The sequence below is a fragment of the Lolium perenne genome, chromosome 4 (genome assembly GCF_019359855.2).
Source record: "Lolium perenne isolate Kyuss_39 chromosome 4, Kyuss_2.0, whole genome shotgun sequence".
In the NCBI taxonomy this organism is placed as follows: domain Eukaryota; kingdom Viridiplantae; phylum Streptophyta; class Magnoliopsida; order Poales; family Poaceae; genus Lolium; species Lolium perenne.
The window spans coordinates 136510165-136516040 of NC_067247.2; the positions used below are offsets into that span (position 1 = coordinate 136510165).

At 50.6% G+C, this 5876-nt stretch overlaps 1 long non-coding RNA gene across 1 annotated transcript; it reads left to right on the forward strand.

The window, feature by feature from the left end:
• The first annotated feature begins 3516 nt into the window (after window positions 1-3516).
• LOC139830922 (uncharacterized) lies at window positions 3517-4259 on the forward strand. The gene is made up of 4 exons (XR_011744439.1): window positions 3517-3578; window positions 3665-3763; window positions 3864-3989; window positions 4068-4259. It is a non-coding gene; the product is annotated as an uncharacterized lncRNA (long non-coding RNA).
• Window positions 4260-5876: the final 1617 nt, after the last annotated feature.

Here is a 5876-nt window from a genome sequence, read left to right on the forward strand (position 1 = left end):
ACCGAGTACGGAGGTGCTGCCCGTTCGTGGCGCCGGAACCGATCGTGATCAAGATCTTCTACGCGCTTTTGCAAGCGGCAAGTGATCGTCTACCGCAGCAACAAGAGCCTCCTCTTGTAGGCTTTGGAATCTCTTCAAGGGTGAGACTCGATACCCCCTCGTTGCTACCGTCTTCTAGATTGCATCTTGGCTTGGATTGCGTGTTCGCGGTAGGAAATTTTTTGTTTTCTATGCAACGTTATCCTACACTATCCTGATGAAGTTCCCACTCTGCATAACCCGGTCTCTCGTTACAATGTCGACGTGCCCATGAATGACCCAAGCTTCAACTATTCCAATGTCCCGGTGGCAAGGCTGGTAAAGGACAAAAATATAGATTGGAGAGGGAAGAGAAGGATTGCATAATGCTCTATGTGCTTATGAACATGAAGGAAGTGGTGGGGGGGGGGGGGGACGACGACGATGGCGGTCACGATTTCATTAGGTAACATGGTGTAATGCTTATTGTATCTAGTTTCGATCACCTACACTCAACTCGGTCTAATGCTTATTGTATCCTTTCAGCGAATTCACGGATGAACAGTGGTGGCTTCCGCGCGATCCCATGGGCGCGGAGTTGGACACTCTACTGAAAGAGGGTGCTCCCGAAGTAAAAATAAACTTTGTGTCTTGGTTCATGAAAAAAGTAATGTCTAAGCTGTCCCTCTTACCTACCAATATGTGACTTGTCCCTGTTATTCCACGTAACTAATGCACACAACAAATTTGAACTGTGCTTGTAGGGAGCTGATGCAAACGTTGAGATGACAGATGAGTTGAGATGTGTTTCCCAAGGTTGTAACCGTGACGTCATGAAGTATGAGAAGTATGACGTGAATGGGTTTCGATTCCATACAGAGACACACCCGGAAGGGCCGGCGAATCCAAAAACGATAAATACTGGTGTCTTCACTAAAGGATCCGATACCTTTGATTACTACGGGAGGTTAGAGAATGTATACGAGCTGACCTTCAATCGTACAAACAAACAACTCAATCTCGTTGTGTTCAAGTGTCATTGGTTCGACCCAAGAGGTGGACAGAGAATTACCAAGTCCATTGGGTTAGTTGAAGTTAAGCCTTCCACCACCTATACCGGAGCCGATGTCTATATTGTTGCTCACCAAGTCAAGCAAGTTTATTATTTGCCGTACCCATGCCAGAAAGCGGCCCTCAACGGCTGGGAAGTCGTGTTCCAGGTATCGCCACATGGTAACCTACCGATTCCCTCCGAGGACGATTACAACAACATTGACCCTGTAACATACGAGGGAATTTTCTATCAAGAGGAAGAGGACTTCGGGCACTTTGAGTTAGAATGTGTTCTTGAAGAGGACCTCGGGAACGATGCAGAAACTCGTGGTGAGTCAGTGGTGGATCTAAAGGTCATAGATATGCTCGAGAAGTTACAAGTGGAAGATGATAGCGATGATGAGCCTCCACCCGTCTATCAAGATCCAACTTACTACTCAAAAGATAGTGATAGTGATAGTGGCTAGGAGAAACAAAATGAGATTGACGATGAGATTGATGACGGCTGGTGAGGGTCTTTTATGTGTTTATATTTCAACATGCTTCTTATTTGTTTAGTATCTTTATGCTTAGTATTTATATTTTTTTCAACATGCTTCTTTATTGTTTAGTATCTTTATGCTTAGTATTTATATATTTTTGAACATGCTTCTTAATTGTTTAGTGTCTTTATGCTTACTATTTATATATTTTTCAACATGCTTCTTAATTGTTTTCTCTTTCTCAATGCAGGTGATTGAACAATATGAGCGGCGGCAAGGAGGACTCGTCGAGCTTGCTTAAGAAGATGCAACAACGCAAGAACAATGTTAGAAGGAGTGAGAGGGCACCGCGTCGCAATTCGCGTTACGAGGACGGCGCGGGAGGAGGAGGAGGACGAGGACGAGGACGAGGACGGGGACGAGGTGGTGGAGCTGGAGGTGGCTTGGGAGGAGGTGGAGGTGGAGGTGGAGGTGGCTGGGGAGGACCGGACTTTGAGCCACCACCCTCGGCTTCAGGCGACGTTGCTTCTGGGTTCTTTTTGGAGGGGACGTCTAGAGAGGAGGCGGAGACGGAGTCTAGAGCCGAGGAGGACTCTAGCCGCGGGTTTGAGACTCCGGAGGAGGATGGGCGGCCGAAGGCACTGAAGATTCATGGGGAAGCGAGAGTCCCCGACGAGAGGAAGGAGCCTAAGACCCATGAGGCGAAGACCCTTATTATTCCTGCTGGCCCTGAGTAAGTGTACTAATTTGGCAATTTCGATTTTCATGCACTAATGTTTGATTTTCATGTGCTAATGTTTGATTTTCATGTGCAGCAATTGGACATTTCCTCCGGGGGTCAAGGGGCGCCTGCCTAGCAGCATGATTGGAGCTTTGCTTAGGAAGTTCTGGCCGGGCAAGTACTATCCCCTCGGCCGTCCCAGTGGCGAGAAGAAGCTAGCCACTACTTGGACGGACTACGAGAGTGCCCCTGGCGTAGGCTTCCCGACGGCTGCTGAGGCCGTGATGAGAAAGTTTTGGGTAAGACATATTTTCTCGAGCTTCGTTCATATTTGATGACCCCAATGTTCTAACTCATGAATCTCACAATTGTTTTTTGCATGATTGAAGTGTTTTTATCGTGTGGCGCCCGAGGTTGAGGAGACGGCCGCGAACAGGACTTTGCGGGCGACTTGTGAGAGGTTGACACCGCAGGTGTGGTACAACCAAAGGATCACGTCCGCGGGTCACTTCTGGGCAGAGAGAGGCGAGAGGGTCCATAAGCCGGACATTGTCGGTAAGAATGCTAAGGCCGAGTACGAGATGACGGTGGAGGACTACATGTCGGTGAGTAAAATGTCAATGAGATTCTACATTGCTACTAAGTTGTGATTGCATTAGATTGAGTTGAGTATTGCATTTTCAGGTTATCCCCGATTGGGCCGAGCCGCATGCCGAGGCATGGGAGGAGATGGTTAGGACGAGGTGGCTCAAGATGGACGAGGACTTTGCAGATGTGGCGAGGCGGAACGCGGAGAACCGAGGCGACGGTGGCACACACTGTGGGGGAAACCTCAGCTACGAGCGCTACAAGGGGAAGACGGTATGTATACATTTTATTTTCCTTCAGGTTCAAAGTTGGTACTCACAACATTTCCTTTCGCGATGCAGAGGGCCGCGTTAGGACCCGAGGAGGAGATGTCTGACCTCGAGATATACAACAAGATGCGGCTTAAGAAGCCCGATCTCTCGCAGCCTCAGCCCTCGCTCCCTGAGTACTTCGGCACCTACGCCGAGGACGTCGAGAACTACTGCGAGATGGTGAGGCATCGTCACCCGGAGGTGGATGACCCCATGAGCGCGGAGGTCGACGAGGAGTCGTTGGTCCTGTCGTCCGGAGGGTTGCCGCATGGCCGTCTCGCCATGCTGAACAAGGCCGTCAAGCATACCCTCACCACGACCTTCACGCGTCTCAAGGTGGGACTCACCAAGGACAGCCCCCCTCTCCCGCCTCGTCGCCGGGCTCGGCAACAACCCGCATACGACGTAAGTTTCCCTCATTTCCATCCTCTTTCCGACTTTCATTCATACATTGCTAAGTGCTAACGAGACATGAATTTGTGAAATTGTAGCCTGACTTCGAGGCGGCCTACGTGGCCGCTCATCAAGAATATCAGGTGGCCTTCAACCAGCACCAGCAGCAGTTCATGGAGTACATGGCATATATACATGTAAGTTCCAACCTTTGTTTTCGCAAATGATGACAAGTCCCACTTTCCCCTAGTTTGATGCTTCATTTCTGCAAAGACTGACATGTAAACTATTTTGCAGGCGTCGATGGTGGCCAATCAAACTGGACAGACAGTGGATTTAGGGCCGATGCCTCCCTTTCCGGGGCCGGCGCCAAACATGCCATCGAAGGAAAATTTCGCTGCGGAGTACTATGGGAGAACAACGGTAAGTTCTTCGCCAAACCGAATACTACGGCTTTCCTTTGCCTCGCAAATTGTTAACATCTCGGGAACATGTGTGTAGGGAACGGGATGTTCCGGAAACCAGGGTGGTGGGAGGGACATGACACCGGTTCATCATGGTGGTCCTTCTCCCGGTGCTACACCCGGTACTTCTCCCGGTACTTCTCCCGGTCCTTCTCCCGGTGGTTCTTCCGCAGCTTCTACCGGAAGGAATCGGCCCGGGCCGGTGTTTAGCGGCGACGAGCTCCTCTAGTTGTCCCATAGGAGCTACTTATGTATCCGCACTATTATGTATCCGCACTATGACACTATGACACTTGTACCTATATTATGAGACTACGACTATGTATCCGCAACTATGTTATGAGACTTGAAGTTCGTGCTATGTCTATTTGCACTTACTCTATTTCGTGTGAATTATGTTGTGATTTAATGTGCTGCTAATCCTGGGAAACAACCAAACCAGCAAAAAAAAGAAAAATATGGTCAGTGCTACGCCGACGGGCTACCCCTCGGCATAGTGTCGACCTGGACCATATGGTCAGCGGTACACCGACGGCCACACGCTCGGCGTAGCATGTGCCGTGATGCCCAGGATGCGCCACGTGGTCGACTACGCCGACGGGCAGGCGCTCGGCGTAGCGTGCGCCGGGGAGCGTCCAGGATGCGCCACGTGTTCGGCTACGCCGACGGCCAGACGCTCGGCGTAGCGTGCGCCACGGCTCGCCAGGGCCCGCCGCGTGGCGGTGTACGCCGACGGCCGCACCCTCGGCGTAGTGGTAACGTCCGTCAGGCCGACGTCGCCCGTTAGCGTGCTACGCCGAGGGGTAGTACGCCGACGGGTGGGCCTCGCCCTCGGCCCTCGTCGTCTACGCCGACGGTCTCCTCTACGCCGAGGGCCACCTGGCTTCTGCCGAGGCGGACCTTCCCCGAGGAGCTATGCCGAGGGTCCCCGTCGGCGTACCGTACGCCGAGGGCGAGGCGGTGGTACGCCGAGGGCCGCCGGCCGTCGGCGCAGCGTGCAATTCCTGTAGTGCAGGTGCTCCGTCGGGAACATGAATCGTACAATCGGAGTAAACAACGGCGGATGTCTACCGCCGGTTGCGCCCTAGCCGCCACCTCGCCCTCCTCCGTCCTTGCCGCAGCTCTGTTCCCCACAATCGCACTTCCCTGCACCATCCTACGGCTTCTCCAGTTGACCCGCCAGCTTGGTGCCTTAACCCTAAATACAACCGCCCATAACCAGGGCACCGCCACCTTCAGCCATTCGTCAAAGCCGATCGAGGTCGATCTTAAAATATGGCCTTCCCGGAGTGATCAGCAAGACAGCAAGTTTTTGAGGGAATGCTCATCCAAAATTATTTTGTCTAAACTGTGCAGTGCTTATCCAAAATTAGACTTGGGAGGAACTTGGGAAAGGGTGCACTTCAGCTTCAGACGGGGGACCTAGCCTTTCGTTTTAGGTTTAAAATTTTCAGGGAACTTTGACTTTTCTAGCAAAACAAGAAGCACTTGAAGGGAATTGTTTTAAAATCTTGTACTTCCTCCGTGTCAAAATAAGCTGCTCAAGTTCGTCTAGATATAGGTGAATCTAAACATATTTTTGGTGTATAGATATGTCCGTGTCAAAAAAAACTGAGCAACTTATTTTAAAATCTAGGGAATATAATCAAATATAGAATGTGCCAAGCAAACCGTTTGGGTAGTGCTCCGACTCATCTTTCTTTTGGAGTGTCTATATTAACATGGGAAAGAAAACATTCTTGAAAAATAAAACATGTGAAAGAAAATGGAGATTAATTGGTCGAATTGCGCATTTCTCAAAGACAACATTTAGGTGCCAACGCATGAAATAAATCCGACCCAATCG